At 38.7% G+C, this 25,727-nt stretch overlaps 1 pseudogene; it reads left to right on the forward strand.

Moving 5' to 3' along the window:
• Positions 1–8,104: 8,104 nt before the first annotated feature.
• Positions 8,105–10,101, forward strand: LOC150018745 (glucose-6-phosphate isomerase pseudogene; annotated as a pseudogene).
• The last annotated feature ends 15,626 nt before the right edge of the window (positions 10,102–25,727 follow it).

Here is a 25,727-nt window from a genome sequence, read left to right on the forward strand (position 1 = left end):
CTCCCAACCTCCAACTGTTAAAACGAATCCTGGATATACCAGGACAATTATCATAGAGTTGAATGCTGCCATCTTTTTCAGTTAGGATGATGATTGTCACAGAAAATCACTGCCCTTTTGCTCTCATTCTGCTTTCTTGTTAGACATCTAAAATTTTTCTTTCTCTATCAACATTTGTCCCCAGATAATTTTCTTTAATCTTCTCAAAATGTGTTCTCTCTATAGACTAATGATCCCCAGATTTTTTCATCATTTTCTGCCTTAAGTCCTTATATCCAATTTTAATTATATATCCACTTGGAAATCTAGTAGTTATCACAGACTCATCATCTCTATAACACACACATATGTCCCCCTTCCAAATCTGATTCTCTCTAATATTTCCAATATCACAAATTGCTGCTTCCATTCTTTATTCACCATCCTTAACCACATGACTCCTATAATCCATTTTGCAAACAGCAGCCTAAATAATACTTTCCAGCATAAACTTTTTCACTCTCTCATCATACTTAGAACAAAATCCACACTCCTTCCCATGGTCCCCAAAGCTCTGACGTGTTGAACCCTTGCTTGCCCCCTATTTGTACTCATGTATCACCATCTCCCTCAATGATTTTGCTCCAGAAACTCTGTCTGTACTTCTGTTTCTCAAACTTGCAAAGTTTGGTCTTACTTCAGGATCTTAACATTTGCCTGGTTTCCTGCCTGGAAAATTTTTCCTCCAGACCTTCACATGCAGAGCTGTCTTCTCTCATTCAGATTTCAGAGAGGCCGTCTCATCCAGAATATTTAAAGGTGCCCTATGTTCTTTACCACATCTTCTGTACATCTTCCTGCAGAGCACCTACCACTTTCTAAAGCTATCTTAGAGTTCATTTATTTTCTTGCATATTATTTATTTCTTCCAACTAAGGTGCTAGTGCAAGAGGGAAGGGAATTGTCTCACTCATCGTTTTATCTTTTAAGAGTAAATGTTGTGTTTGGTAACTAAAAATATTAGAATTAATGAAGGAACAGATATTCTACCTTTTTTCCTAGGAAGCACTACCTCTAAATGTAAGAATAATACCATCCTTCCAAAACATTAAATATAACACTCTTCTAGAAGTTCAGACAATTTGTTATATCTCATTCACCCTCTATTTACTTATTTGTATAGTGGTCATACAGAAATCCTCATCTTTCTGGGATGTTGTAAGAATTAAATAAAATAATTTATGCAAACAAACAAAATAAAAGAAGGTAAGAGCAATTAAGTAACTAACCTAGTCTTGTAAAAGCAAGAGCCATCATTTATATTAAATTATACATTATTTTCAAACCCATTTTTTTAAAATTTTCCATAGCAACATAGAGAATTTTAAACGTAGGAAATTGTGTAAAATCAAATAGTGTTATCACCTTTATAGGTTTTAACTGTGTATTTTTTATAAGTGTACATATCTAATTTTCAGGTATCCACTCTTCAATAAGAGATCTCCAATTAGGCATATATCTTAACCACAATAACAATTATGACCCTTAAAACGTATATTTTAATATAATATGTCCTCCTTCTATAGATATGTATCTGCTTCTTTTATTTTAGTTCCTTTCTAAAGAAGAAAAATACAGAACTCAATAAACCTTAAACTCAATCCATTATCTTAGACTTTTAGTCTAAAATATACAGGAAGAGCGAAAAATATCCTTTGGTTTATAGCCTACTTTTTAAAAAATATTGTTTAATCATAGTAAGTGCATACACATTGAACGTTTCCTAGGGCTTATAATTTTCAATAGCTTCATTCAATTATTTTTACATCTATGAAAAACCCAATGTCAGCAATGTAAATGTTATACAAATTGTGCAGTACATTTGAAATTCATAAAGTTGTTCTGAGGAAAGAACATATCTGAATTGGAAGATTAAGTTATCTTACATTCACATGTATCCAATGACTGAAAATTTAAAAGAAGAGAAGCCACTGGATTAAATATTCCACTTTGTAGAAATGAAATAAAAAATTAAATATAAATTTTCACTGACAATATGAAGCACATTGAAATTTAGGAAAATAATAATGATAAAATGATATGTGAAAGAGAAGGTAAAGCTAATTTAGACATTAATTCTTAAAACTACTGATAATAAAATAAAATTAAATAATTTAAAAATGTATGCCTTTCTTTCAAGACTTGAAGCTATTAAATAAAATAAAGGGAAAAAAGATGAACAACTATTTTTTAAATAATCATGTTAACATCAAAGTAGAAACCATGTACAGAGGCAAAGCATGATGGAAATAATTTATACCAGAATATAAGAAAATTTGCTACCTAAAATGAAAATCTTTTGTATGTGTGGTAGAAAATACAATACATATTGGAGAGGAGACAAGTAAAACCACAGAAATTCTACATAGGGCACAAAAGACCCTTAAATCATCAATCAATCAATCCAAGCATGTATATACATGCATTTTTAAAAATGAAATTAATATTTACTGAACATCATTAGAAGCCATTATCATGGTAGGATTTCCATAGCTGTAAAGCTAATGGGGAACAAAATAGGAGTCCTGGGTTCATTATGGAAGGGCTGCCACTGTAAACTTCTCACAATCTGGGATGGGGTTTTATAATGCATATACCATATGATCAGTGATGACTTAGAATATAGTTCAATTTTCTTATAGCCTGAAGACTAGCAAGGGATAAATTTAATCTCTGTAAATTGATTAATGAACTCTGAGTTTGCTAGTACTTTTCCTTAACTTGTAAATTTAGGGGAAGAAAAAGGAAACCAGAATGTTGTTAACATTGTTTGCTTACTATTGTACATACTGACAATTATTCCTAGAAAAGATGAGTTCAGGAGTGATTTGTACACTTGGCAAGCAAAAGTGAAGGAAACAGAGTGAGCACATGCCAGGACTTGGAGTGTTAGAAAATGGAACTGTTTTTCAACTCCAACTGGTAAAAGAAAAACTAAGAAAGCCCAATGAGCAACAGGAAAACAAAGCATAGTCTCAAGCAAGAACCACATCAATATTATGTCCATTGCAATTTTAAAATAAAATTTTCTCTGAATCTACTTATGTTGCACATGCTAAATGCTTTCAGTTAGATAATAAGACTCAGGAGAAAGAAAGAGTAAGGAGGGAGGTCTCCATAGCAGCTTTGTAGCCTCAATATAACTTCATTTAAGCCCAGTGGGAAAGCCATTCACATAAAGAATTATTAGTGTGATTACTAGTACAGGTAGTGGCCTAGAAATCAAATAGATATGAAGGTCACAATGCTGTCAAGAGAACCAACAGCCTGGACTCAAAAAGACTGTGACTTAAAAACTCTGACATAACCCTTGGGGCACCCAATCTCCTATAGATAAGAAACAGCATGAAAAAGCTTCTCAGCCCCTAGGGAAAGAATATTTACCAACACTTTCTTAAGACATGGCCTGTGGAAATCATTGAAAAGTGCCTTCCAGGGCCACTAGAAACACTAGACTGTGAAGTTTTGTTCCAGGAGTGTGTGTGTGTGTGTGTGAGTGTGTGTGTGTGTGTGTGTGTGTGTGTGTGTGAGTGTGTGTGTGTGTGAGAGAGAGAGAGAAAGAGAGAGAGAGAGAGAGAGAGAGAGAGAGAGAGAGAGAGAGAGAGAGAGAGAGTTTCGCCATTCAGATACAGATGGATACAGAAGGTGCGGGCTATCTATTCTTCTGGGAGAGAATGACTGTCTTCTGCATATGAGAGGGTAACTAAATATTGTGTGGCCAAAAATGTGAATTATGATAGATTGTATTAGAGTTTCACATAGCTTCTGTTTCTAAGTGGGGCTTGTCCAGTGGGAGAATCACAACTTTCATCCAATTTGAGATCAGTTTTGGCCATATAACTTACTTTAGGTAAAGCTGTGAATGAAGAGGATCAAAGTTTTTTGTTGTTGTTTTTTAATTTTAGCAGAAGCTTTAAGATGTAATGAAGTGACTCTGCCATTTTTCTTTTCCCTCTCCTTAGTCTGGTCTGTTTTTGTTTGTTTTTCTGTTTTTTTTTTTTGTTTGTTTGTTTATTTAACTTGCATCCTGGTAGGATAAAGAAGAGTCGTCATAGGTTCACCTAAACCTGAGTTTAAATATGGGGAAGATCAAAATCTTTTCCATGAGATCAGACTAAAGCTACTCTGCAGCTGAGGGTACATTTTACGTGTTTTTTTTTTATTTTTATTTTTTATCTCTGCTCTATTTTGCTTCCCCTGGCTGGTTTAGCTCAGTGGATTGAGCGTCGGCCTGCGAGCTAAGTGTCGCTGGTTCGATCTTCCAGTCAGGGCACATCAGAGAAGGAAAACTCTGACTCCAAAAAACCTCCGCTGCCTTGCGGCATACCTCTTCAGGGGAAAGGCTAAGGGAGTAAACCCCGACAGAAAATCCGGAGCCGGAGTCCCTAAGGCGGTTTGACGTTGTAGTCAACACCGGCAACTCCTGCGGCGCACCTGAAGCCAAGCTGTATTGACTCCGTCTTTCCCTTGGACCCTTCAGCTGCGAAGAGAGGGGGGGTCTGCTGCATGGGCAACAGCAGACCCTCCATATCACCCTGCCCAGGCTCTGTAGCTTCAGCTTCACTGGAGAGGACACTCCAGCGTCATTGCAAGATGTCGATTCAACACGGGAGGAGACAGATACCGTGTCACTCCCGAGTCGGACTGCACAGCCATTCTCGGCAGTGCAGATAGACTCTTAAGAAGCTACACCATCGTCTCTCGAGACGGACGGCTGCCGATATGATACGATACATTTTGCTTCCCTCATTCTACTCCCATTCTCCTTGAGAGTGCTGCCTAAATAAACACCTTGATCTGGAATCCCCACATTAGGTTGTTCATTTAGGAACCTGGCCTATGCAGTTGAAATCAGAAGCAGCTTCTCAGTGGGGATTCTACAGTTGGATGAAAGGTCATCAACTGTACTTAGACTCTCTGAAGTCATGAGTTATTTAAAAGCTGACTGAGATTATTTGCATTAATTGCACATTAATGGATTTAAATGTGGAATTGTAGGGAGCTAGATGATTCTTTTTAAATACCTTTATATGTTAAATTTCAATTTTTTGTCATATATGCACATTATAGTCTTAAAGAGTGAAAAATAATTATTATAGTTTTGTTAATGAAGATGATCATAATAGCTGCCTTATCAATTCAACTAAAACTAAGAATAGTAATAAACATATAGGTATTCCTGAACATTTATTACATACCAAGCATTTTACAAACATTATCATTTATTTAAAATTCCCAGCAAGTTAAATAATTATGAAAGGAAACATACATAGATCGATCTGTAGATTGCTTTTTTTAATGTTACAAGGTGTTTTGCTAAGTTCAGACCAATAAAGATAGGCTAATGTAAAGAAAAGAAAGAAATTATATCCTACAGGAAATTAAAATGCATACATATTGTGCTAATTGAGGTTATGAACTGTTTTATTTATGCATAGTAATAAATTTCTTCTCTCTCATATATACATTTATTTATCATCTATCATCTATCTATCGTCACCAGAAACTGTATTTTTGTAAACACAGAAAGTAGAGAGGGTAGTTTTTATTCCAGCACAAATGTTCTAATTAATAGATGACAGTATGAGATCTCTGCCCATGTTTTCTGATGCTAAGCAAAGTCTGGAAGTAAAAATACAAAGCACTGCCATTTGATCAAGAAAACAAAATGAAACATAACAAAAAATCAAAACAAACCAACAAACAAACAAACTGAGACTAATAAAGCCCTACCTCACCTCTATACCTTTCACTATTCTCTATTGAGATTAAGCTGGGTAAAATAAATGTGGAGATAAGGAAATAAATGAGTAAAAGAGCATGCTATAGTAAACTCACTCACATCAAAAGCCATGAGAAAGAAGCATGCTGTGCTGTTGAAAACATCATCAGGGATAGAAATAGATAAGGTGTGAAGCTGAGAGAAACAGAGCCCGCTGAGGTAGAGGTTAGTATTCCATGAAAAGTATCTGACGGTGACCAGAAGCTAATGGAAGGTTTTGTGCAAGGTGGGAGTGATGGGTCTTAATTTATGTTAAAAAAAAAAAAAAAGATGAGAACCATGTTAAATGTTGCTAATTACTTCAGTAAGATGTTTACAGAGAATTCCATTTGGCAAAAGAAGTAACTGCTGACATGGACAAGAAATGAGTATGTAGTTGGAGGTCATGAGAGAGTTTTCTGTTTACTGGTTTTAAGACGGGAGTTTTTATAGTTGCTCTATGCTGCTAAAGATGAGAGATAAAACAATACAGTGTTTTAGATTATGAAGTCTGGAGCCACATTGCCTGGACTCAAAGCCTGGCTTAATTTACCTGTAAAAATGGGTTTAATAGTAAATTATAAAATTAAGTAAGGATTAATGAGTTGAGATATCTGTAAAAAACTTAACATTGTTCTTTGCACATTGTAAATACTACACATTTTTTCACTAAAAAATGAGGAAATTTTCTTCTGTAAGAGAGATATATATAAATTGCCAGAGAAAAATCAATTGAATGAGAGACAAAGGATGGAAACCATTCCACAGATAAGGGTTTAATACTAGGTTGGGACAAGCATGGCTCACTCATTGAGGGAAGTCAAAGTATGTGGGTGATGAGGTATAGGCTGATTCTTCTTTGAGAGAAGTTATGAGGGAAAAAGCTCGTCTTATATTTGAGCATGTATGATATATATCTTTTCATGGAGTAGAACTATTTGATTTATTCAGGGTGTCTTTATTTGGATAATAAAACTGGAACAAAATATTTCTCAACTTTATATATTTGTATTGGTTGTATTCTAAAATATATTTCGCAGCTATTTCTGAACAAAACTAAAGTACATGTCTAAGACGTCTGCTATAAACTAGAGCAGGTTAATTTTATGACTTTGCAACATTCCATCTGTTTTAAATTATTTCAATAAAAAATAAAGAATAAATGATAGAAATGAACACATAAATAATTGTGTAGGACCACTCAGTTCTTTAAGGATAAAATCTTTATTTTTTGTTTCTTAAATAAGAAAATAACATTAAAACCAGCTATTTTTCCCTTAGTAATTTTCATTAGAACACCCACAGTTATTACATAATTAAATGGGGAAAGTAATTCCACAGTGTTTTTTAAAATATATATAACTATAAGGATACAATGAAACAATGATTAAATATGCCAGTGCATTTAATCCTAACCTTTTCATTGCTATTTGTATTTTGCTTTGGCAATCAAAGTTAGAGATGGTTTCCTTCCACACCCTAAATCGGCTCTTGACTCATGCTATTATGGTTTGGTAATATTTTTAAACTGAGCAAACATGTCAGTAAGTAATACATAACAAAATATGAGGGGGGTCTTTTGAAATTTAAAGTGAGTAATTATGGTTAGTGTGATATAATCTTTCACCTGATGATTTACAAGGTTATTATTTTATTAAAAAATCTGAGTTAAGTCTCTCAAGCTCTCGTTCCGGCTCTGGCTCTCACTGGCACTCTGGCTCTCACTCTGGCGCTCTGACTCGGGCTCTCACTCGCGCTCGCGCTCTCGGGCTCTCGCTCTCTCGCTCTCCCGTGTGCTCCCTCCACGTGGCTTGGTGAAGGGGCCTTCTCCATGTGGCTTGGAGAAGGGGTCTCCGGGCTGCTTTAAGAGGCTCTCGCCATGCGGTTTTGAGGAGGAGAGGAGATCTGCGCGGTTTGCAGGAAGAAGGCAGTTTGCAAGGAGGCTGAGAATCCAGGCGGTCCTGCATTGAGAGCTGGAGGGCACCACAGCACAGAAAGGACCTCCCCAATCAGGATTGAATGATTGGCAGCTGCTGGTAAAGCTGAACTGTGTTTGGAAAGTAGGGAAACAGTTTCTCTGACTTTCCGAAAACTAGCCTGGTTTGGAAGAGGGGGAGGCAAGGAGATGTGTTTGTGGGTATTTTAAAGAGCATAAGACTTAACAACAGAAATCCGCAAATAACTAAATCTATATAACTGTTAAATAAACAATTCTTTTTCTTTTCACCAAAAAAAAAAAAAAAAAAAATCTGAGTTAAACTGTTGTAAACATTAAAAGGGGAAACGGGATTTACTTCACCAGCCCTTCCCGTGCCTCCGCTCACGTCCCAGCCTGTGCACCCAGCTCCCTTGGCCATGGTCGCGCTCACCAAGAATCCGCAGTTCCAGAAGCTGCAGGAATCATACCGTGAGCACGGCTCTGACCTCAACTTGCGCCGCCTTTTCGAAGGGGACAAGGAATGCTTCAATCACTTCAGCTTGACACTCAATACCAACCATGGACGTATTCTGGTGGATTATTCCAAGAACCTTGTGACGAAAGGTGTAATGCAGATGCTGGTGGACCTGGCCAAGTCCAGGGGTGTGGAGGCTGCCTGGGAACACATGTTCACTGGCGAGAAGATCAACTTCACTGAGAATCGAGCAGTGCTGCACGTGGCCTTACGGTACCGGTCAAACACACCCATTGTGGTGGATGGCAAGGATGTGATGCCAGAGGTCAACAGGGTCCTGGAAAAGATGAAGTCTTTCTGTCAGCGTGTCCGGAGCAGTGACTGGAAGGGGTACTCAGGCAAGCCAATCACAGACGTCATTAACATCGGCATCAGTGGCTCTGACCTGGGACCCCCTCATGGTGACTGAAGACCTTAAGCCATACTCTTTGGGAGGCCCTCGGGTCTGGTTTGTGTCCAACATTGATGAGACCCACATTGCCAAAACCCTGGCCAACCTGAACCCTGAGTCCTCCCTGTTCATCATTGCTTCCAAGACTTTTACCACTCAGGAGACCATCACAAATGCAGAGACGGCGAAGGATTGGCTTCCCCAGTTGGCCAAGGATCCTTCTGCTGTTGCGAAGCACTTTGTTGCCCTGTCTACCAACACGACCAAAGTGAAAGAATTTGGAATTGACCCTCAGAACATGTTCGAGTTCTGGGATTGGGTAGGAGGACGCTACTCGCTGTGGTCAGCTATTGGACTCTCCATTGCCCTGCACGTGGGATTTGACAACTTCAAGCAGCTGCTCTCAGGGGCTCATTGGATGGGCCAGCACTTCCGCATGACACCCCTGGAGAAGAACGCCCCTGTCTTGCTGGCTTTGCTGGGTATCTGGTACATCAACTTCTTTGGGTGTGAGATGCATGCCATGCTGCCCTATGACCAGTACCTGCACCGCTTTGCTGCCTACTTCCAGCAAGGTGACATGGAGTCCAATAGGAAGTACATCACCAAGTCTGGCACCCGTGTGGACCATCAGACGGGCCCCATTGTGTGTGGGGAGCCAGGGACCAATGGGCAGCATGCCTTCTACCAGCTCATCCACCAAAGTACCAAGATAATACCTTGTGACTTCCTCATCCCGGTCCAGACTCAACACCCAACAAGAAAGGGTCTGCATCACAAGATCCTCATGGCCAACTTCTTGGCCCAGACTGAGGCCCTGATGAGGGGGAAGTCGACAGAGGAGGCTCGGAAGGAGCTCCAGGCTGCAGGAAAGAGTCCAGAGGACTTGGAGAAGCTGTTGCCGCACAAGGTCTTAGAAGGAAATCGTCCAACCAACTCTATTGTGTTCAGCAAGCTCACACCATTCATTCTTGGAGCCCTGATTGCCATGTATGAGCACAAGATCTTCATTCAGGGCATCATCTGGGACATCAACAGCTTTGACCAATGGGGAGTGGAGCTGGGAAAGCAGCTGGCTAAGAAAATTGAGCCTGAGCTTGATGGCAACAGTCCAGTAACTTCTCATGATTCTTCCACCAATGGGCCGATCAACTTCATCAAGCAGGAGCGTGATGCCATAAGCCAATAAACTTATGCTGGGTTGCAGTCCCTGTTGTGACTGTCCTTCTCGTCCCTCCTCACCAGAGTCTGCACTGCATGGTTCCGCCCAGAGCACCCTCTGGTCACGGGCTTAGACCACAAGCCCTTTAAGAAGCTGGTCTGGAATTGCCACCTCCACCCTCTGTCCTCATCCCTCTGTTTTACAATTAGCTGGAGTGTTTGAGTGCAGCTGATTTTTCTGACCCATGTTCACACTGTTCATGTACCTGGTAGAAAAATAAAGGTGCCACAAAGGAGGCTGTAAAAAAAAAATAAAAACTAAAAAAATAAAAAGGGGAAATGGTTTTATTTTTAAATGATGTTTCTCATACTATCAGTATATGATTTCAGGACAGAGACATCCCTACATTTCTCATCATTTATTTGAGATCATTAGTAGTTTGATGTTAAAGACATTTATAGAAAAAAAACACTGCAAAAGCACATTGAACCATGTGATGTGATTATTAATATAATGTTTAATAAAAATTTATTTAAAATAAAAACATAAAGGATATAGCAAACAATTTTATATTAACTGTTCTGCAACCAAAGAAAAATATTAAGTAGTCATTAAGAAATTACTAGTTATAAACAAATGAAAAGAAAATTAACTTAGTACATAATTTAGTATCAAAGACTGAGTAGACCTATATTTTTTAATTTGAAGTTTTACATCTGAACCTAGCTTACAGAGTCATAATTGTTTTTTCCTTTGTATAATATAGTGCAAAAGTTGGTGAACTTATTCTCTAAAACACCAGTTAGTAAATTTTTTCGATTTTGGACCATATGGTCTCTGTTACAACCACTCTCCTCAATGGTTGTACTGTGAAAACAGCCACAGGCAATACGTAAGTGAACAGGCATGGCTGTATCCCAGTACAATTTTGTTTACAAACTGAGGCAGAAGGCCAGCCATAGTTGGCTTACTCCTTATCTACTAGAATTTCAAAATGGATAGGTTATTTAGATAAGTTGATTGCCATGCTTTTAAGACTGAAAAACAGCAATGCAGTTCCAACTATTAGAACAAATAAGACAAGATGAATGCACCTATATGTAGACATAATGTGGATATGACCATAGCTATAGATTAAGATAGTAATATCAATATTGTTTTGTTGCACATAAGGGTATAAAAAGCTCTTCATTTATTTTTATTTATTTTTTTGCTTCTTTTGCTGAACCTGACTAGTCATCACACAGGTTTCAAAATAATGCAACAGGTAAATATTTTGAGGCTTGCCATGCTGAAGTTAAATTATATGAATAGTAGCTTGGGAAACACATACTAACTCATGAACACATACACTTTAACTAAATCAAATATGTCTACTTTGCTTTTCAACTTTCAGTTCTTCAAAACTTATTACCATTTATGCACCTATATTTAGTGAACAATTTAAATAATTTGTTAATAAAAAGGAATTAGAAAATATTTTAGAAATCTAGATTTAGGTTTAGCAATCCTAAATTAATTATTTTCCTATTTTCCTAAAGTTTTTCAAGAAAAATGTCCTATGTAATCTTAGAAATATAGATATTAGCATGGGGTAATTCTTGCAGTTTCTGGTTCCTGTCTTCACTCCCCTCCTGTGCATGAGATAAGAAGGCTCATCAAGATGCCTCCAGGTAGTGTTAGTTGGAGCTATTAAGCCCTTGATTGTGAATTGGCAATGAGTAGAAAAAACAAACAAACAAACAAATAAACAGAAAACAACCTCTAAACACTGTTCACCAAATATTGGGTCCAAACGCTTTATTTCTCATGGATAATACATTAAATGATGTAGAAAATTCACAAATTACAAATATAATCTCTGTGCTTAAGGAATTTACAATTTCGTAGAGGAATGAGAGCAATAGATATAGTTGCCAGTTTTCAGATTTAGATTCAACAGAGTGAGGGCTAAGAATTGTCACATCCATTAATCCAATTAGCCAGGATTCACAGTGTTATATGCTGTGTTACCACATTGGAGTGACACTGGTGAGTAAGGAGAGTAATAGAGGGTAAAGGGCATGCTCTTCTAAAGGGGTGACCAGATCCAGCTTTGTGTTGCCATGTACCTCTATAACTCACCTGAAGCCAGAAAATCATGATTTTATATTCAAAATAAATTTATACTCTGCAGGTCAAAAAAAAATCTGACAACTGGTTTCAATTGTATTCAATGGTATTAACATACAATGTCATATAATCAGTTTCTCATATTTAATATAGCTAAGCATCACAGATATTAATAGACATTCTCAAGTTTACATGACTATCATAATGGAAAAATGGTTCTCATGATAACAAATATGGAGTGAAATCTGGCTAATAGGGACCTGAAGGGAACACTAGTGATGTGTATAGAATTGAGGAAAGAAGGATGGCCAAAGAAGCAATCCTAATTTTTTCATATGCCCTATTAAGGAGCACATTATATATATGTCAATTTAGTTATATTTGGAGTTAGAGACAAGTATTATATGAGTCTCCTCTTTGTTTTCTGGCATCATGCTCTCCAGCCTACTTGGGATCATCCTATGACCAATCATAGCTTTTTTCTTTTAATTTGGAACTTGAAGATTAATCAGCCCAGAGATCCATCCTATCTGAGTAGATGCTGTGAGATGTGAAGTTACACACCTCTCAGGGCACTATTACCTACCATATTGGAGGAGCCAATCTTCAGAGAGAAAAAAATTAAAATGTTCCACAGATAGAAGGATAGGTAAGCTATGTAGAAGTGCCAGCATTATCCAGGTGTCTCAGGCTGAGTTAAATCCCTTCGTGAACTTTGATTGCTCTACTCTGTTTCTAATTGTCAATATACACTCTTATACTTCTAATAACACCCACTCAATTTTTGTCTAATTGGATCCCCCACACTTAATATCAAGTTTGTCTTATTAAAACTACATATGCATTTTTTGCCAGATAATGATAAATTTTACCCAATGTACCAAAAATATCATGTGTGACATTAATAGAAAGATTTAAAGAAATGAAAATTGAACTAATTTAATTATTTTTTACTAAATCTTTAATACAGATCCAGGGCCCAGGAAGCACAGAACTTGGTAAGATAAAGAGAAGTGGGGAGCAAGACAGAGAAAGAGTGTAGCATTAAGCGTAAAAGCCTCACAGCTCTCATAGACACATGTCCTCTGCTCTACAAGCTTTTTCACAGAGTGTGGGACCTTGCTACCTAGGTATCTTCTGAGAAGAGGGTTCTCTTTGCCTTCCTCCTCTGGAACATTAAGAAAAACCATATCTTAAGTTTCCCCCTGTCATCTTGTCTATAAGCAAAAGAATGTCCACCACAATGCTTGGAAAGAGGCAGTGCTGGTGTGATAATTCCCTACAAAAAATGAGATCTGCAGGAGCCTCGGTGTGTTGATTTATGTGGCAGCATATGGACTTTCTAAAGGGAGCATCACTCATTAATTTGTGGTTCTATCTACATACATAGTAGATAAAGAGTTAGAATAAATAGTCCAAAGCTTACCAAAGGAGACAGAATTTACAGATATTAAAAAGATAAGGGAATATTATTAAAAAAGTATGCCAATAAAGTCAACAAATGCGATGAAATGGAAAAAAAATGCATACCAAAACACACTCAAGTAGAAATTGATTTTTATTAAACAATTGAATTTTTATTTAGCAGCCTGTGAGAGAGAAATTTTTCATGAATTTAGCCCATATTTGCACATTTTTTGAGTAGAGGTATTAACTGCCCTTTGTTTCAGACTGTTCAAGAATGTAAAGCAGTCCTGGAACACTGGAAACTACAGTTAGTTTCTCCCTTTGGAGGACAGGGAAGGTGAGCTTACAGACTTGAAAGATGAAGATATTGTCCATCTCTAGAGCCAAGGACAGCTTTGACTACTATTCAGTATAGCAAAGATAATGTTTCCCCCAAAGCAGAGAGTAGACATGTTTACAGACCACTAAAAGATTAAGTAGGTACTCTAAACTCATTTCCTCTCAAACAATGCAACTCAATGTACATGCACACATCCGTGAAACTTATACGCAAAGGGAAATGACACAAATATGCAATTATCACAATGCTGACTATGCTGTATTAAATATGTCTGTGTCTTTTCCAGCACTCACACAACTGTGGCAGGATAACTTGTTAGCTTACAAGTAGCTAAGATCTCAGCCCCTTCATAGTTCTTGACAAAACCTATCAAAATGAAAAAATTTAGGCATAGTTTTACCTGTGAATTCCAGAAAGTGTACATTAAAAATATTGCATAAATTATACTAGAAATTTAAAAGGAGAAAATACCTCCTCATTTATTTTATAAAGCCAGTCTTACTCTTATACAAAATTTATTACAAGATATTACAAAAACTTGCATAGATCAATCTTAATGTATATATAATAAAATTGTAATAAATTTTAGCCAATTGAATTTTAAAATATATCAAAAACTTAACACATCATAATCAAGTATATTTTATCCCAAGAAAGGAAGGCTTAACTTTTGAATATCAATGTGATTCATCATATTAATAAATTTAAAAAAAACATATAATTTCTACAGGCACAAAAAAATCATTTGAAAAATCCAAAATCCCTTCCTGATAAAAACTTTCAGCACACTAAGAATACAAAGGACTTCTTCAATATAATAAAGATATTATATGAAAAACCTACAGTTAATATCATACTAAATGTAAAATATTTCAATGCTAAGACTTATTAACTCTAACACACAAAATACAAAATTGGTAAATTGAATCTTGTTGACATTAAAAATTTATACTCTCTGAATTCACTATAAAGGGAATAAAAAACAAGCCACAAACAAAAAGAAAATATTTGCAAGTCAAATACTTAAAATAGGACTTAAATCTCAAATATACAAGAAAGTCACTAAAATCCAAAAGAAAAAGAAAAAGTGAGTAAAAAATTTCAGCAGGCACTACTCCAAATTAGAAATATGTATGGTAAATAAGCATGTGAAATAGGTATTCAACATCATTCTTTATTAGAGAAAGACAAATCACAACCAGATGAAATAACTTGCCCACTGATAACTATAATAAATAACTATATCAAATGCTAACAAGGACCTATTACATTGCTGGTAGAAATGTAACATTTGTAAAACTGCTTTGGATAATACTATAAGGTATGAACAAAATGGAAGTTTTGTAAAATGTGGAGTTAGTTCAATTTAAACAAGCACATAAAATATCTGGTTTTAATCTCTTATCTATATAGTGTTTATATGTGTGTGTAGTATGATGGCTAATGTTTGTCATTGAAAAATATGGGAATCATGAGAAAATTCACATGAGTGTAGTTTATAAATGGAAGTAACAAAACCTGAAAGTGGAGTATTAGCATAAGTAATGATACTTTATCTTTCTGAAAACTACAATAGCTTTTCAGTGATGTGATTTTACTTATTTTTTTCCTCTAGTTTTTTTACTCTTATAGTAAGTGTAGAGCCTAAAATTAATCCAAGTCTACCAGAGAGTGCAGCACCATCCACATATCATTTCAATAGAAAGAGAACTGTGTTATTTGTTACAAGGTTACAAAAGTACTTTTGGCAACATAAAATTGATTTTATCAGTTCAACAATACAATTGTAGAAACATTTAACTTCAAAATAGTGAGTAATTATAACACACGAAACTGGGAAATTTAGGGATAATATATTACATATTGAGAAGTCTAGGTGACTATAGTAAAAACAAAACAAAACTCATAGATCTCTGAGGATGCTTTTATCCCTTTTGTGGATAGCCCAATGGTTAATAAAGCTGTTTCTACTTTTCTGAGGTGAGATGAGTGGTGAGAAATCTACCATCTTTCTTAAGTACGAGAACACATGAAGAAGAAAGAGCTCATATTATTGAAGCCAGTGATTGTGCGGTTAAAACTGAACTGCCCCCTTTTTTTAGTAATTACTTTAAGGAGTATTTATTAAGTACCTACTATGTGCCAAGGACGGTGTTAGGTGTTTGAAGATTAATAGTTGCAACTCTATGTGACTGGATTTTGTGACTCCGAATGATTATCTTGTATTTCACGTCTGTATTATTCTAGTCCCAATAACTTGTGGCTAATTTTATTTTATATAGAATTCTAGTGTAGCTCTGCTAAACTTCATCATGCAGCATGTAGTTATAGGCATTGAATATATAAGCATCACATCAAATTTAGCAGTTGAAGTGGAAGGTCACAGCTTTTGCAAGTCCCCAAATTAGTGTAAAAATCCTTCTCATTGAGGTGAAACCTACAGGTAAAAACACAGTTTCAATGTTCTTTTAAGGTATTCATTGGAGAGAAACCTCACAGGGAGGAAAACTAATATTGGCCAAATGCCTGCTGTTTTATACTGAAATTTCAGAAAATAAGTTGTGTGACACCTTCTCTATAAAACCACTTTTAAAATAAAATAAATAAATAAGTTAACCATTTTAGCTTTGGTAAAAGGTCATAGAAGGGTCAAAGAATGAAAATCTGGGATGAGATCCTAGAGCATTTTTCTGTGAAAAACTCTAAGCTCATTACATAGATGATCTATTGAATTCCTGCAATGGTTATATGAAATAGATATAAGTATTGTTATTCTTTTAGTCCTTTTCAGAGGAAATACAAAAACCATCAAATAGAATTTTCAAGCCCCTTACTCAAAGAGCTCAGTGTTGTATTTGTCTTCTTAGCTTTGGACTGATCCCCCAGATGTCAGAAAAGATGAACCATAATCTCTCAAAGGCATGTTTGATGTGATTCACGTAGGGCAAAACAGATTGTAAAAATTTGTAACTTCTTTGGAGGAGAAAATAGAAGCTATATTCAACAAAAGGTAGACGAAAGTGAATGCTATTAAGTAGCTGTCACCAGCAAGCTGAGAGAACTGCAAAGCCTTTAACTTCAATTTTTCAACAATTTTTGATCATACACAAAGTAAAAATAATTCTTAACTGCTGTAGAGAGACTTGAGAGAAACATATAAGAACCTCAAATGCAAAGGATATAGAAAGTCCCTCAAGAACAAAAATAGTGCTTAAATTATAGTAGTGGAGAAGATGGTTACAAGATTTTTGAATATCTTCCATGGAAGAAGAGGGTATTAATTTTCATATGAAAATAAGCCAGAAAGAGAAATATAAGAATTATAACTATAGCTACTTCTAATGAACTATATAATTAAAATGGAGGTTCTGGACTGGTTTTGAAATGAATTCTTCCTAAGAAGGAATATTACAATGTTTTTTTCTTAATATCTAACTATATGTATATATATTTTAAGATTTTATTTATTTATTTTTAGATAGAGGGGAAGGGAGGAAGAAAGAGAGGGATAGAAACATTGATGTGAGGAAGAACATTGTACTCCCCTCAACCAGGGACTGAACTCACAATCCAGGAATGTGCACCAACTGGGATTCAAACCTGTGACCTTTCATTTTGCAGGACAATGCCCAACCAACTGAAGCACACTGGTCAGGGTTCTAACTGCATATCTAAAACAAACCCCCACCCCACCACCCACAGAACTGTATTAACACTAAAATGTATTGTTGAGTGTATTGAGCAACTTCTATTTGCATATTTCTGTACTCTATCCCCATACTAACACAGAAACTTAATTTTTTAAAATCATTTTTGAAGTCCATCAAACCACATAACTATACTGAATCAAATACAATTTGACTGAAGATTACTGATGTAATCAAATGTAATGGTTATTTTAACCACTGTATATCTAAGAAAAAAAGAAGAGAGGACAAAAGAAATAATTAAATACTACTCTAAATACTTTATAAATACTAATTTATTCTAACCTCAATAAACTCCTACAAAGTAGATATTACTACTATCATTTAAAAGATGAGAAAACAAAAACAGTGAGATCATGTAACTTCCACAGAATACATAGTCAGAAGTGATAGAACAATAATTTGAACCCAAGTAACCTCATACCAAAGTTAAAGCTCTTAACCACTTTATGCCACTGCCTTTAAAACCTATATAATTTTATTAACATGATACCACCCCAATAAATTTTTTAAAGCCACCCAAAGAGAAATATAAGATTCAGGAACATTATCAACATTCTTCAATTAAAAATACGTTTTAAGTAATGTTTCAGCATTCTCTTCCTTAATGAAGTGATTTTCCCAATGGAAAATACTTGGGTTTTGAATCAGTTAATCCTAATTTTTTTTCTTCAACATGCCACTCACCAAAAATTTTGAAACTCATTTAACTTATTTAAACTTTAAAAACATTATTTAACCTCTGGCTCTTAATTGAGTATGAAGATAATGTTTCAGCAAATAATTTTAACAAACATAACTAGAGTTAAATAGAATTAGTTTGAATATTGGCTTTTCCACCCTAATCTTGCTGAAATAGTTAACTACTCTGACTAGATAATAAGAGAATAGTCTTAATGATTTTGTTAAATTGCAATCAGTATTAATTAAGGGAAAATAATAAATGTAATTGGGCAAAAAGTATGCGAAGTCCTCAACAGTGTACCTAAATCAGAGGTAACATTTAATAAATTGAAATGTAAAATACTAACTAAAATGTTTTGAAATACTTATTTTCTCTTTTAAAGTGAGATTAATTCTATGTATCTCACAGCTGAATCAATGTATCATAACACTTAAAAACAGAGTACACTTCTTAAGTAAATATAGAACAGTGCCTACCACATACTTGATGTCCACAATACATAATTACCCTCCTTTTTTGTCCTTTATTTATACCTTAATTAACTTTAAATGATTTTCAAATGTATGTAACATTCTCAAATTATTCAACATGTCAATTTGCTGCCTATCTTTGTAGGAATATGCCAGAACAAGCTCTATTATATACTTTAATTTTTAAAAATGGGGGGCAGGGAAATGGGACAACTGTAATAGAACAATAAAAAAATGAAAAAAAAGTCAAAAGAATTGAAAAAAACTATTTCTTATATTGTCTGAATAGCATCCACTTGGAATAGTAAGTTGACAGGAAATTGAACATATTGGTTGTGTTATATACAAACATTATCTTATAATATAAAGTCAAAATATAGCAATTTTGTTAAAAAAAATGTAACTAAAAACTGTGTCCTCAAAACCAGGGGTCACAAAACTTTTCCTCTGAAGAGCAAGATAGTAAATGTTTAGTCCTATGGTCACTGTCACAACTAATAAACTCTGTCATTACACATGAAAGCTTCCATAGAAATATATACATTTTTTATGGATGGAACTTTCCCCTGATTTCATTTTACTTATAAAATCAGGATGTGGGCCTAATTTTGATCACAACCACCATTTACCATCTTTGATCAAAACCCATTGCTTAAGTGGATTGTGAAATATAACCCTGTCAATATTGTCAAAGAAATGTTATTTAAGATAAATAAAATGAAAGTTATCATTATCAATGTTATTGATTATAAGTTCTGGCAAGAAAGTGGAGTTTTTAAAAAAAATTTATGTTTAATGTAGAGTAGATGAACAATAATTATAAATTAATTTATTTAATCATAAGATAATATTTATTGAGCATTTAAGATATGAATAAATGAACACATAAAATTTTGGCATAGCACTGGAAAGGCAATAATTCTACTTTATCTGAAAACATCAGGAGAGGATATACTTATTACAAATAATTCTGGTCTTCCTAAATAGGTGCTGAATACAGGGTATAGAAACACATTAAAAGAGACACATAATAAATGTTTACCTGGTCAATAGTGATTAAATGGTGCATAATGCTAAACTTAATTTCTGAGAAAGGAAGGCAGTAACAGTTCAAGAGGTTCACAGTGATAGCTGAAAATTTTGAGAGACATTACCATGTAAAACAGAGAGACGAAGCACAAGTAGAAGTAGAAGTCAAGAGCAATTCGAATAAATAATATTAATCATAGGCTTATAGGGAAAAATTAAAGGTTAAATAATAGAGAAGCGAATATTAAAACTGAGTAATTACAATGTATTAAGACATTTGAATAAGAAAACTGCCTTTCTGCTTAGTTTTTTATCTTATTTTCATTCACAGAAGAAAACATTCTACTACCATGGAAAATATTTATTAAAATTCAGATATAGTTTCATCATGCATTTTCATCCAACCATTGGCATAATTTGAAAATCTTAGTGAATGTAGGTTTTACCAGAACTTTCGGTAATATAACGAAGTCAAAGTCAGATGGAAAGAAGAACTTTAGTTAAATTATAGCAAAAGAATAAAGTACAAAGACAAAAGTAGGCTGAGTGATCAGTGGGTCCCTGATGTAATTTGATATGGCTATATATAGTAACTTTTGTTTTTGTTTTGCCAAGTCATGTCTCAGAAAAAAACAACAACTGGCATTTAATAAGCCAATGTTCAGTCTGCATTAGTAATGCTTAAATTTACTCCTAGGTATTCATAAAACTTGATAAAAATCTAGGGATAATTTCAAAACACAACTGTATATAAAAATACAACTTAAAAAATGTTTTTGGTAATACAACACTTTAACTACTCTACAATACAAAAATCAGATGTAGAGCTAATAACTTCATTAACGATAGAAGATAGTGAAGATTCTCAGCCTCCTTGCAAACTGCCTTCTTCCTGCAAACCACATGGATTTCCCCTCCTTCTTAAAACCGTACGGTGAGAGCCTCTTAAAGCAGCCTTCTCCAAGCCACAGGGAGGGAGCACACGAGAGCGAGAGAGAGAGCTAAAATGTCCACAGATGCTTATATATCCCTGACTGCGTCCTCTGATGCAGTGGGTATTGCAAACACTTCTGACCATTCACAGAACCTTACTTAGACTCTGTCTGCGTTTACCATACCATCCCCGGGTTCAAGACCCCTCCCATCTACCTGAGGCCTTGGAAGCATCCAAGCCATTTTGCATAAGAAAGACACTAGCCACCAGCCCCAGGCATGTGGAGGCATTCTGAAAGCTGCTTCCTTCTTCCCATCCCCCAGCCACAAACTCTGGGGATTTTTGGACACCCTGTTTCTGTAACAAATTTACAACTTAATTATGGAGAAATCATCTGGAATAACCAACCGAACACTAGCTGGAGAGAAGTCTTATAACCGCAGAGAAACACAAAAGGCTGCTACATCACAACGTGACTGGTAGGGAGTGCAGAGACGAGGAAGGGTTGACTGGGCTCCCATGGGTGGCAGCTGAAGGGACTGAGAAACAGCTCAGCAGCTGGTGGTTCCCCCTGAGAAGGGCAGGGTCTAAACCCCCAGCTGGGATTCCCAGGCTACAGCAACAGAGTAGAAGGTAAAATAGTATCGACCTGTGAAAAGCGAAAAGCCACAGGGTTTCTTGCTAGTTGGAGAGAAACAGTGGGAGAAAAAAGAGCTCTTAAGTGGATCACATACAAAAATATTTTGGCCCCCACTTACCTGGGCTCAAGCAGAGGAAAGGCAGAGAGGACTAGAGACACTTGGGAAGAGTTTGGCATGGTGGCTTTGAGGGGAGAACTGGGGGAGCAGCCAACCGGGTCACAGAGCTGACTCATCCCCAGTACTGCAGGCAGACCATTCCCCTCCAAGTGGCGTCAGCCTGAGGACAAGCAATAGCCCTGCCTACAGGAATTAAGTTGCCACACCCACGGTCCTTAAGCCTGAGGGCTAATCACAGATTGAATAGATTAACAACTAAAGAAGACAAAGGCAGTAGATCCCTGGAAGTCTCCAACAGGTTGCCAGACTGGTACTTGATCTGACACCACCAGGGGCAAATCCAGGAAGTGCAGATCATTCTAAGAAGCACCAACAAACAATAGGAGTCACAAAAATGGGGAGACAGAGAAACAATCCCCCATCGAGAGGAAAGGTAGAAACCCCAGAAAGAGTGCTAAATGAAATAGAAGGGAGCAAACTATCAGATATGGAATTCAAAACATGGATTATGGAGAAGCTCAATGAGCTCAGCGGAAACTATAAGAAACTCCAGAAAAACTATAAGGAATTTATTGAGAAATCGTCGTCGTCAGCAGCCGTCCGTCTCGAGAGACGATGGCGTAGCTTCTTGAGAGTCTATCTGCACCGCCGAGAATGGCTGTGCAGTCCGACTCGGGAGTGACAATCCCTGCCACACTTGTTACAGGTGAAGGCAGATGGCCGTTGTTGCTGCTGTTGACGCTGCTTCCGCCTCGATCTTTTCTGGACCGCCTCCTCGTTGCGCGCAGCCTCTGCGCGTGACGTACCTTGCCTGACCGCGAGCCTCCAGGCTAGGCGGTCGTCTGCTTGAACTTCCCATGTGTTGAGATTGATGGAGCATTGTGTCATGTCCTTTTTGCAGATGTCTTTGAACCGCAGTTTTGGGCGCCCTGTCATCCTCTTGCCTTCTGCTAGCTCGCCGTAGAGGAGGAGGTCTTTGGGGATACGGCCTGCATCCATTCTTTTGACATGGCCGAGCCACCTGAGGTGTCTCTCGCTAAGAACTGCATGCAAACTGCTCATATTGGCTCGCTTCAGCACCTCGGTGTTGGGGACCTTATCCTGCCAGGCGACATGCAGGACGCGTCGCAGGCACCTCATGTGGAAGCTGTTGAGTTTCCTTTCGTGCCTTGCGTAGGTGGTCCACGTCTCGCTGCCATAGAGGAGAGTGCTGAGTACGCAGGCTTGGTAGATGCGCAGTCTGGTTTTCTCAGTGAGGCTGGAATTGTTCCACGCTCGCCGGTTCAGTCTGGCCATAACTGTGGCTGCCCTGGCGATTCTCTGGTTGACCTCCAAGTCGACTGACAGAGAGCTCGAGATGGTGGACCCGAGGTAAGTGAAGTCGTTGACAACCTCCAGGGTGTACCCATCGATGGTGATGCATGGGGGAGTCCCCGTGCCTTGAGCCATAACGTTCGTCTTCGTCAGGCTGATGGCTAGTCCGAACTCCTTGCATGCGTGGGAAAGGCAAGTGGCTAGCTGCTGGAGTCCCTCTTCGGAGTGTGATGTCAAAGCTGCGTCGTCGGCGAAGAGCATCTCACGGATGAGCACCTCTTTGACTTTGTTCTTGGCTCGTAGACGGGCCAGGTTGTAGAGCTTGCCATCGGATCTGGTGTGAATGAAGACACCCTCGCTGCAGTCCTTAAAGACGTATTGGAGGAGCATGGAGAAGAAGATTCCGAACAGCGTAGGCGCGAGGACGCAGCCCTGCTTTACTCCGCTGCTGACTGGGAAGGCCTCAGAGGTTGCGCCGTTGTAGGACACCGTGCTGTGCATGTTGTCGTGAAAGGACATGACCACAGCAAGCAGATGTGGTGGACAGCCAATCTTCTGTAGCAAGCTGAAGAGACCGCTTCGACTGACCAGATCAAACGCCTTCGTAAGGTCGATAAAGGCGAGGTAGAGTGGTTTATGCTGCACGTGACACTTCTCCTGCAGCTGGCGTAGGGAGAAGATCATGTTCACTGTTGATCGGCCAGCTCTGAAGCCACACTGGGACTCTGGGTAGACGCGGGAAGCAAGGGTCTGCAGGCGGGCAAGAGCGACCCGGGCGAATACTTTGCCGACGACGCTGAGGAGAGAGATGCCCCGGTAGTTGTTGCAGTCGCTGCGGTCTCTTTTGTTCTTGTACATGGTGATAATGTGGGCATCTCTCATATCCTGGGGGATGTAACCCTCCTTCCAGCAGCGACAGAGTAGATGGTGGAGCGGCTGTAGCAGGACTAGTTTCCCGCTCTTTAGGATTTCTGGAGGGATTCCGTCGCTTCCTGGTGCTTTCCCGCAAGCGAGGCGGTCGATGGCTTTGCTAAGCTCTGCCGCAGTAGGTGGGGTGTCTAGCTCCTCCATGACTGGTAGGTCTGGGATGGCGTTAAGAGCAGTGTCTGTTACAGTGTTCCTCGTCGCGTACAGCTCGAGGTAGTGCTCGGTCCACCGCCGCATTTGCTGTTCCTGGTCAGTGATGACCTCACCTGTCTTGGACTTAAGGGGGGGATCTTGGAGGGGATTGGGCCTGTTGCCTTCCTGATACCCTCATACATTCCTCGTACGTTGCCTATATTGGCGGCTTCCTGAATGCTTCTGCACAGGTTTAGCCAATAGGTGTTGGCACAGTGGCGGGCGGTCTTCTGGACTTTGTTCCTGGCAGCCCGTAGAGCTTGAAGTGTACTGGGAGTGGGCGTGACCTTGTAAGCCAGTAGGGCCTTCCTCTTAGCCTCAATCATGGGTTCCATTTCTTCCCAGTGAGCCTCGTACCAGTCAGCGTTCTTCTGCTCTTTCTTCCCGTAAGCAATAATGGCGGAGTTGTATATGGCGTCTCGGAGACGTGGCCAATTGGATTCGATAATGTCATCTGCCGCCACTCCCTCGCCGAGTGCATCTTCCATCTTGTTGATGAATTGCTGGGTCTTAACTGGGTTGCTGGCACAACTGGTGTTGATGCGTGGGCAACCCTTCATCTTGGAGTGGTGCAACCTCTTCGGCATTATGCGCACCTTGCTTACCACGAGGGCATGGTCCGTGTCGCAGTCTGCACTGTGGTAGCTGCGGGTGAGGAGGGTGCTGCCAATATCCGTTCTTCTGGTGATGACGAGGTCAAGCTGGTGCCAATGGCGGGAGCGGGGGTGCCTCCATGACACCTGGTGGATCTCTTTGCACTTGAAGAATGTGTTTGTCACGCACAGGCCGTGGTGACATGAAAGCTCAAGCAGTCGCTGACCATTCTCATTGATCTTTCCTCTCCCAAAGTTTCCAAGGCAGTTGGGCCAGGCCATGTGGTCGGCTCCTACTCTTGCGTTGAAGTCTCCAAGGAGATAGAGAGCGTTACTTCTGGGGATCTTGGATAACGCTTCATCCAGTGCATGGTAGAACTGTTCTTTCTCTTCGATGGTGGTGCAGAGGGTTGGGGTGTACGCGCTAAGAATGCTGACTGGGCCGAAAGTTGTTGACAATCGGAGGGTAAGTAATCTCTCTGTGCCTCCTGTGGGTGGCTCTATGGAGTTAACAAGCGTGTTCTTCACAGCGAACCCAACACCGTGCTGTCTTGGTTGATCCGGAGACTTCCCTTGCCAGTAGAAGGTGTAGTTGGTTTCTCTGATAGTTCCGTTGTCGGCCAACCAGGTCTCCTGTAGAGCCGCAATGTCGATGTTTAGTCGTGCCAGTTCCCTATCGATGACAGCGGTTTTCCTGGCACCCTTGATCCACGGAAGGTCTGCAGTAAGTCCGGGGCACATGGTCCTGATGTTCCAGCTAGCGAGGCGAAGAGCCGGAGGCTTCTTTCTTGTTGTTTTCTTGGAATTAACTGGTGCGGGTATTTTGTGGCCCACTTTTCGAGAGGCGCCTCTCTGATCCCCACGCACCCAGTGGGGCAGGCGAGCCATGGCGAGACAGCACCTAATTGGCTGGGGCTGCCCAGCTTGAGGCGGGCGGTAGCTGTCCAGTGAGGTGCGATGACCTCTCCCACCGTCAGAGGAGACCCCTGGCGCTCATTTCCTTCGTCAATCGGATGAGCTTATAACCGGTATCTGTCTCCTCCCGTGTTGAGTCGACATCTTGCGATGACGCTGGAGTGTCCTCTCCAGTGAAACTGAAGCTACAGAGCCTGGGCAGGGTGATATGGAGGGTCTGCTGTTGCCCATGCAGCAGACCCACCCTCTCTTCGCAGCTGAAGGGTCCAAGGGAAAGACAAAGTCAATACAGCTTGGCTTCAGGTGCGCCGCAGGAGTTGCCGGTGTTGACTACAATGTCAAACCGCCTTAGGGACTCCGGCTCCGGATATTGTGTCGGGGTTTACTCCCTTAGCCTTTCCCCTGAAGAGGTATGCCGCAAGGCAGTGGAGGTTTTTTGGAGTCAGAGTTTTCCTTCTCTGATTTTAGCAGGAAAAAGGACATAGAAGCTATCAATAAGAGCCAGGAGGAAATGAAGACTACGATCTCTGAATTGAAG

This window comes from Furipterus horrens, unplaced genomic scaffold, assembly GCF_987537825.1.
Source record: "Furipterus horrens unplaced genomic scaffold, mFurHor1.1.pri manual_scaffold_2, whole genome shotgun sequence".
NCBI lineage: Eukaryota > Metazoa > Chordata > Mammalia > Chiroptera > Furipteridae > Furipterus > Furipterus horrens.